The sequence below is a fragment of the Gopherus evgoodei genome, unplaced genomic scaffold, assembly GCF_007399415.2.
Source record: "Gopherus evgoodei ecotype Sinaloan lineage unplaced genomic scaffold, rGopEvg1_v1.p scaffold_172_arrow_ctg1, whole genome shotgun sequence".
Lineage (NCBI taxonomy): Eukaryota > Metazoa > Chordata > Testudines > Testudinidae > Gopherus > Gopherus evgoodei.
In genome coordinates this window covers 22,946-31,727 of record NW_022059835.1, presented here as the reverse complement: position 1 = coordinate 31,727, position 8,782 = coordinate 22,946, and positions in this window count along the sequence as shown.

Sequence of the window (8,782 nt, the reverse complement as noted above, 5' to 3'; positions counted from 1 at the left end):
GGACTTACTTGGAATGGTGATTTGAGTTGATAAAAGTGGCTGTTGGGAGACAAGCAAGTGATTTAAGGGAGAATGAGAAGTTAACTCTGTAGTTGCAGGAGGGAACAGTAGTTGAACTTTGTAAAAATGCTGAAGAGGAAAGTTCTTGGTGTCTTTGAAATGTCTGTGAAATGTTTGTAAATAAATTCAGGCAAAGAAATTATTGGATTGCAATCATTTGGCTATGAACAATTTAGTTGAATTAGCTGAAGAATGTAGACAGTGCTATGTAATTGAAATTTTATTAGGCTCTAAGGGCACTATAAGTGCTGATGTTTTCTTTCAGTGTTTGAAAGCAGGAGTTAAAAGTAAAAAGTAAGCCAGAAAGCATCTGTATTAATGCAAATTATCTAACTGACAAGGTAGGAGCCACGGAAACCTGGGCTGCCTGTGAAACACATACCAAAAAAAAAATGGGGTAATTCCTCTATTTTGCCTGAAGTCAACAAGGGTATTTGTATATTTTAAGTGACGATTGTCTGCCCAGAAGGGGTAGACCTCTGTTTTTTTTTGTCTTTCAGATAATCAGAGAAAACTGATGCCAGCTGAACAGCATTCAATGTACCATGCATTTACTGGCACAAAGGGAATTGTGTTTTGCGTTTTGTGTTCTGTCTTGTGGTGTTTGTCTCGTGGCCGGAGTTGTTGTGTTTGGTGTTTTTATGGGATGGTCTGGTTTGGAATCAGGAGAATGTGATATACTAAAGTCTAATACATTTCCTTAAATAAGAAAAGGAATCTTCATTGGCCAAATCTTTTAATTAAAAATTGTTATTAAAATTTGCATACCAACAGTCTTTGAAAGCAAGGACATGAAAAGTTAACCCACTCCCCATATTGTACATGGGATCCTTCTGGCTACCTCAGATTTCTAGCCAGAGGGCGGGGGATGGTGGGCAGCTATGAGACTAGAGGTTGTATTAAGTGAACTCCTCAAAGTGGGTGTGCTTGTCCTGGCTTGTTGCTCCAAAGCTCTGTAATAAGGTTATTTTAGTGGAAGGGCATATGTGGCATACATTCATTAAATAATAAGACTAATGTACTGTATAATGGCAATGTTTATGTGTTCATTGTTGGAAAAAGGTGTATAAGTGAAAAGTGGAAGTTTCCTTTGTAGGTTAAAAGAAGCCAAAAAGGGGAAAAGGACAAAGAACAGAAGGAGTTAACTGGAAAAAAAGAATTAGCTAGCAAGCTCAGGCTATAGATAAGACACTGACTCCATTCAAGGACACTGCTCACAGTTAAGACTTGGCTAACAACCAGGAAAAGGAGGGCTTGAATTTGCCCACGCAGCTATAAGGTTTGCAAAACACTGCCAGGCACTAATGAAATGTGTTAGGTTTCTTTTCTCACAGGTAAAGAAGCGCTACCCAAAGACCCTAGCAGCCCTGCCACTCCTTGGAATCAGGAAACTAGATTGATGTAAAGGTCCACCAATGAAAGACTGCCTTGGCGCCATGCTGGAAAGGCCCTTATTAAGTCCTGCTGACTACCAACACCACTGTGAAGTGCCGAAGACTGACTGTCTGTACCTATGATTCTCACAGCAAAAAGACCCCTCCACATTGGGAGAATTCTCCTACTGAAGATTAGCCTATTTCGCCTTGTAGCTTCACTGTGCCTTCTGGACAGCAGGGAAAAAGTACAAGGTGAAGTGCTAGTAACCTCTCCCTTGTCCACTGACAGATCTGTTGTGCCTTTGAATTTTTCTAGAAAAAGCAAAACCATTACAGGGTGATGTGCTGGTAACCTCTCCCCTGTAGGATGCTATACCACGACTGTTTTTGGGAAAGAAAAAGAAACACTTGCTCCACTGAAATTGCCAAAGTCCAGGAATTCCTGACTAGAAAGGACATTAAGAACTGACCCTGGTGAAGAAACAAAGAATTATACACTGGCGGGAGGACATTTGTGGGACCCATGCTCGGGAATGTGGTATTGATTGGGTTTTGGTGTTTATTCTACAGGCTTGTGCCCTGTGTTCTGGATAAATCCTTCAGCATGTATTGCTCTCTCTAATTGGATTTTAAATAACAAGTACCCGAAGAGTTTGTTCTGCCACTAGAAATTTTACCCATATTGAAATCATTCCAGTGACTAATAATGTAACCCCCTCCTATGCTATTAATGTTAATGCCTTTTGACAGTACCTGAGAATAGTTAAATAACAGATGTAATATAGTACTACACCAAGGAAAGATGATATTGAATATCACTGAGGCTGGGAAGGCATTGCAGTGGGATCTAGTATGTGTAGGAATTCAGGATTTCCTGGATGACCAGCTGATGGCCATTTGGAGTGATCTTGAGTACCAGACTTGGCCCACTGCCCTTACAGACGCATCAGGAATACCATCTGATCTGTATCAGAGGGGTAGCCGTGTTAGTCTGGATCTGTAAAAGCAGCAAAGAATCCTGTGGCACCCTGTAGACTAACAGACGTTTTGGAGCATGAGCTTTCGTGGGTGAATACCCACTTCCTCAGAAATTTCCAGGGGCAGGTATATATATGCTAGCAAGCAAGCTAGAGATAACAAGGTCAGTTCAATCAGGGAGGATGAGGCCCTGTTCTAGCAGTTGAGGTGTGAAAACCAAGGGAGGAGAAACTGGTTCTGTAGTTGGCAAGCAATTCACAGTCTTTGTTCAATCCTGAGCTGATGGTGTCAAATTTGCAGATGAACTGAAGCTCAGCAGTTTCTCTTTGAAGTCTGGTCCTGAAGTTTTTTTGCTGCAGGATGGCCACCGTAAGGTATGCTATAGTGTGGCCAGGGAGGTTGAAGTGTTCTCCTACAGGTTTTTGTATATTGCCATTCCTAATGTCTGATTTGTGTCCACTTATCCTTTTCCGTAGAAACTGTCCAGTTTGGCCGATGTACATAGCAGAGGGGCATTGCTGGCATATGATGGCGTATATTACATTGGTGGATGTGCAGGTGAATGAACCGGTGATGGTGTGGCTGATCTGGTTAGGTCCTGTGATGGTGTCGCTGGTGTAGATATGTGGGCAGAGTTGGCATCGAGGTTTGTTGCATGGATTGGTTCCTGAGCTAGAGTTATTATGGTGCGGTGTGCAGTTACTGGTGAGAATATGTTTCAGGTTGGCAGGTTGTCTGTGGGCAAGGACTGGCCTGCCACCCAAGGCCTGTGAAAGTGTGGGGTCATTGTCCAGGATGGGTTGTAGATCCTTGATGATGCGTTGGAGGGGTTTTAGCTGGGGGCTGTATGTGATGGCCAGTGGAGTCCTGTTGGTTTCTTTCTTGGGTTTGTCTTGCAGTAGGAGGCTTCTGGGTACACGTCTGGCTCTGTTGATCTGTTTCCTTATTTCCTCGTGTGGGTATTGTAGTTTTGAGAATGCTTGGTGGAGATTTTGTAGGTGTTGGTCTCTGTCTGAGGGGTTAGAGCAGATGCTGGTGGCACTTCCCACCCTCGCACGAGCCTGGGAGGAGAATTACCCTGCGAATTAGGAAGATGTTCGGATCCTGGAGTAATGGGGGAGGGGCTCAGGGGGAGCATACCTCCTGACCCTGGCTGGGCACCCCGGTCCCTCGTAGCAGGGGGCTGTGCAGGAGGGTCTCCTTGCAACCATGAGTGGGTGTCTGGTGGCTGCTGTCATCTCTGCCAGAGACCCTCTAGAATCTCACTAGCTTCCTCTGCATGCGGGGAGGGGCTCCTACTTTCTGACTTGGAAGGAGATTCTGTGATGTCAGAGCCCGTGGGGAGAGAGGTTCGAATCACGAGTCTGGAGTGGCAGGGCAAACCCCTCCCCCAGTCAGATTCCACTAGGGGGCTGGGCTGGGACCTCTAGGGAGGGAGACCCAGGAAAAACCAGCCACCACTATGGAACCCAGGAGTCCTGACTCCCAGTACCTCTGCTCTCACCTCTAGACCCACCTCTGCTCCCAGAGCCAGGGATAGAGCCCAACCCCCACCTGCTCTGACCATTAGACCCCACTCCCCTTTTAGGCTCGCTGCCTCTTCTATCCACGCAGCCCACCTGTCCATCCCTTTGCTGCAGGTTTCTGGGGTGTCACCCCTGCTCTGCACTCCCCCAGTGCAGCCCAAGGCCTTTCCTCCCACCAACCACATTTCCTGTCACCCCTTGTGCTGGATCATCTGCTTGCCCCCCTGCCTCTTGCGGTGCGCTGTGCGGCATGGCTGGGGATTGTGCAATGGCCCAGCACCAGGCAAGGCAGAATGTAAACCACAGGCCCTGCCCTGCCCTGCCCTGCCCCACCCCACCAAATCTGCCTTCCAGGTCCATTGGAGCCCAGCGCCCTGCACCTATGCCCTCCTGCCTCACAATGGGTGAGCTGCATTCCTCACCATGCTCTGCAGAGGGGAGAAGGGTCAAGCCAACCAGCCCATTTAGGATGGGGGAATCAACACCCTTTTTTCTGCACAGTCACTGACCATCAGCAGGATTCCTCCTCTTCCTCTCTCCTGTGCCTCAGTGTGACTAAATCTCTGCACCTAGACAGCCGGTCCATCCGCTGCACCTCAATACCCCATGCCTGAGCCTCCCTGCCAAAGTCCTGCACCTGGTTCCATAGAATTAAGTCTCACATCTCGCTGGGAACTCGACTTCTTGTGCCCAGAGTGTCTCGGCCCCCGTCAGTAGATGACCTGAGTCTGAGAAGCACAGTGTCCGTCTTCTCTAAAGAAGTACTTGGAGAGGTTTTTCTTGTGTGATCAGATGGCCTAATGGATAAGGCATCTGACTTTAGATCAGGTGATTGAGAGTTTGAGTCCCTTCATGTTTGTGCTTGCACAGTTTTACCATTGTGCTGAAAGTCCTGCTTCCTTCAGGACTGGAACCTCTTCTTGGTCGCTCAGGCCAATGCCCTGGCTTCAGCTAGAGCCCCGGGAAGGAGTTGGGGTTTGGACATCACACAGGCTGGGGAATGAGCCCCAGGTGCTTCCAGTCTAGCCTTTGCCGTTCCTGACTTGCCAAAGAAAGTGGGCATCTGCCCGGGCTAGTGTGTAGAGCAGTTTCCCTCTTCCAAATGTGCACCTGTCCCTGTACTTGAGGGGGCTTGGTAAATAGCACCTTGGGAACCTGGGTGTTTCTCTGCTTCTTGCCAGCTGGGGAAAAGTCTTTTGGGGTAAAATCTCCTGCCCCACTGCAAAAGTGAGCACCGTGAGTGGGAACAGACAGAGGCCACACCAGGGGGCTGGCCCTGCTTTTCTACCTTCTTCTGATGTTGGCCACAGAGCATCAGCAGCCGCCTCGCATGCTGGTCTGCGGTGGCCTTCAGTGGGTGTTTGGCATGGCAGGGAGCAGGCTGGCTAGGGGTCTTTGTCGCTGTCTGCTGGCCACACATAGGCATGGTCCTCCCCTCTCCTGAACAGCCAGAGTTAGTCTGTGCTTGAAAGCAGGGACACAGGAGACTCAAAACAGGAGGGTGAGAAAGACTGAGAAAGGACCTATGAAGACAGCACACACTACAGGGACACTGCCTGGTGAAGGGATGTGGAGACACCAAGTTGCCCCATTTTTCCTGGTGCCCTACGCAGCTGCGTACTGCTCCAGCGGCCAGCCCGATCCCCTGGCTGGCTGACACAGCCAGGAAAGCTGCCGCTGCTCCACCTCTTCCCCAAAGCCCCCACCCCTGCTCTGCCCCCATGCTGCCTCTCCCCACCCCTGCTCCACTCCATTCTTGCCCCACTCCACCCCTTCCCCTGAGCTACATCCCGGTGGACTGCAGGAGGGATCAGTCTCATCCTGCACTCACCGGGCGCCGGGAAGTGGAACAACCTGGCCCCAGCCTGCTCTGCTCCACCAGCTCCCAGCTGCGGCGCTGGTGAGTGCTGGGGGGCGTTTCCCCCCACCGCCCAAGTTCCAAGGCTGGGAGCAGAGTGCAGTAGGCTGGGGCCGGATCACTCCACTTCCTGTCACCCCGTGAGTGTGGGGTCTGGCCTGCCCTGCAATTACCGGGCGGCGGGAAGTGGAGTGACCTGGCCCCAGCCTGCTCCGCTCTGCCAGCTCGAGCTGGGGGACGGGGTGCTGTGTAGGGCACCAAAATGTCTAGGGACAACCCTGAATAGATCATTTTTCCACAGGGACTGATGGCTGTTAGAATAGAGATATTCAGGCTGCTTGTACAGGCCTAGACTTTAAGAACTTAGGTGTATTTTTATCACTCAGCTAGTGACAGGGGTATAAAACAAAGAACCAAAATCCCAGTCTGCCTGTGTCTGGGCCTTCTCTCCCTAGGAGAGTCTGAGCCCTTGTTCGTAGGTGTCATAAACAGATAGTTAAGGGTTAATGTCTCTTTTACCTGTAAAGGGTTAAGAAGCTCCATAAAGCTGGCTGACACCTGACCAGAGGACCAATAGGGGGACAAGATACTTTCAAATCTTGGTGGAGGGAAGTCTTTGTTTGTGCTCTTTGTTTTGGGGGTTGTTCGCTCTTGGGACTAAGAGGGACCAGACGTCCATCCAGGCTCTCCAAATCTTTCTGAATCAGTCTCTCATGTTTCAAACTTGTAAGTAATTAGCCAGGCAAGGCGTGTTAGTCTTATTTTTGTTTTCTCAACTTGTAAATGATTCTTGTTTGCTGAGAGGATTTTACCTCTGCTTGCTGTAACTTTGAACCTAAGACTAGAGGGGTTTCCTCTGGGCTATATAAATCTGAGTACCCTGTAAAGTATTTTCCATCCTGATTTTACAGAGATGATTTTTATCTTTCTTTCTTTAATTAAAAGTTTTTTCTTTTAAGAACCTGATTGATTTTTCCTTGTTTTAAGATCCAAGGGGATTGGGTCTGGACTCACCAGGGATTGGTGGGGGGACAGGAGGAGGGATGGTTAATTTCTCCTTGTTTTAAGATCCAAGGGGTTTGGATCTGTGTTCACCAGGGAATTGGTGAAGCCTCTCAAGGCTGCCCAGGGAGGGGTATGTTTTGGGGGGACAGGGAGTGATCCAGACACTAACTTCTGGATGGTGGCAGTGTTACCAGATCTAAGCTAGTAATTAAGCTTAGAAAGGTCCATGCAGGTCCCCCACATCTGTACCCTAAAGTTCAGAGTGGGGAAAAAACCTTGACAGTAGGCTAAGGCCTTTGGCTAAGCAGCAGGGGCAGCCATACACTGGGAAGTGAACGGTCACATCCTCACCTCCCAAAGCCGTCACACTGAACTAAGGTGGGTTGGGCTGTTAGGAAGACGATCCTGTCCCAATAGTGCCCATCACCACCAGATAAAGAAACAGATCTTAAGGGAGCATCCGGTCTGGCAAGAAATCCCTTCTCAATGGTTGTGGTTGTGAAACCGTCATTTCTGTAGGGTTTATCTTTATGGCCCCCGCTTTTCTGTTGTCAATCTGTCTGGTCCTCTAATTCTTTCTGTCTGCTGCAGAATTAATTTTACTGGGTGTAAGCTAATTAGGGGAGTGGGATGTAATTGGTTAGAGAATTCTGTTACAATAGGTTAGAATTGGTTAATTACATTTCAGTAAAATGATTGGTTAAGGTCTCGCTGAGAATATTACTGTATAAACTGGGGTCAAACAGGCAGTGGGTGGGGAAATTGGAATCATGCTTGCTAACGGGGGGTGGGAATAGGGAACGGGGAACAGGGACACAGGCAAGGCTCTGCAGTGTCGGAGCTGGGAAGGGGGATGTGGGATAAACACTCTGCAGTGTCAGAGCTCATAGACTCGTAGACTTTAAGGTCAGAAGGGACCATTATGATCATCTAGTCCGACCTGCACAACGCAGGCCACAGACTCTCACCCACCCACTCCTGTGACAAGCCCCTGACCTATGTCTGAGCTACTGAAGTCCTCAACTCGTTGTTTAAAGACTTCAAGGTGCAGAGAATCCTCCAGCAAGTGACCCGTGCCCTACGCTGCAGAGAAAGGTGAAACCCCCCAGGGTCTCTGCCAATCTGCCCTGGAGGAAAATTCCTTCCTGACCCCAAATATGGTGATCAGCTAAACCCTGAGCATGTGGGCAAGACTCACCAGCCAGCACCCAGGAAAGAATTGTCTGTAGGGATGTGGGGTAAACGCTCTGTGGTGTCAGAGCTAGGAAGGGAACACTGGGGAACAGACTCTGTCGATGTATAGAGATCAGCCTGACTGGTGTGAAGGGCTTTGGAATCTGCTTGCTTCGAAACTAACCCCAGTAAACATCCCTTTGTCTGCACTTCGGACTTCTGGTCTTTTGCTGCTTGCTGTCTGTGTGACAAGAGCCAGGGAAGTGGGCAGGGGAAGGGAAAGCCCTCTAACAATGGCTCCTTGCTCCTCTCCCTCCAGGCTCAGGGGTCAAGGATGGGCAGGACTCCAGGCTCTGCTTGAGGGATCCTGGCACAGGGGCTGGTGCGGGAGAAAGGACTGTAGATTTTGACCTGCACTCTGGAGAGGAGGTAATAAGTGAAGGGCATTTTGATTCCTACGCTGCTTCAATGTCCCCAGGGCTGGAATTCTACATTCCATAGGGCCAAATGAGAGGGTAAAGCCATTTGGCTAAGGAAAACCAGTGCTTTAGGTGAGGCTTGAACTCACAACCTCAGCATAGCCCCTCTCAGCACTGCCCTATAAGTACTGTGCGCTAACCAATTGTGCTACTGGAGCACCTAATTGCTAATTTCTCAGTCCCCTAGGTTGATAAGGGCAAGGAGTGACCCAAAACATTCTCAGTGGGGTTAGGAGCTGGTATCAACAAGCATTGTACTTGGTGGGGTGGATTCTTCTTAAGGCTTCCAGGCACCATTTTACCCTTTTGTTCTTCTCTGTGTAATTA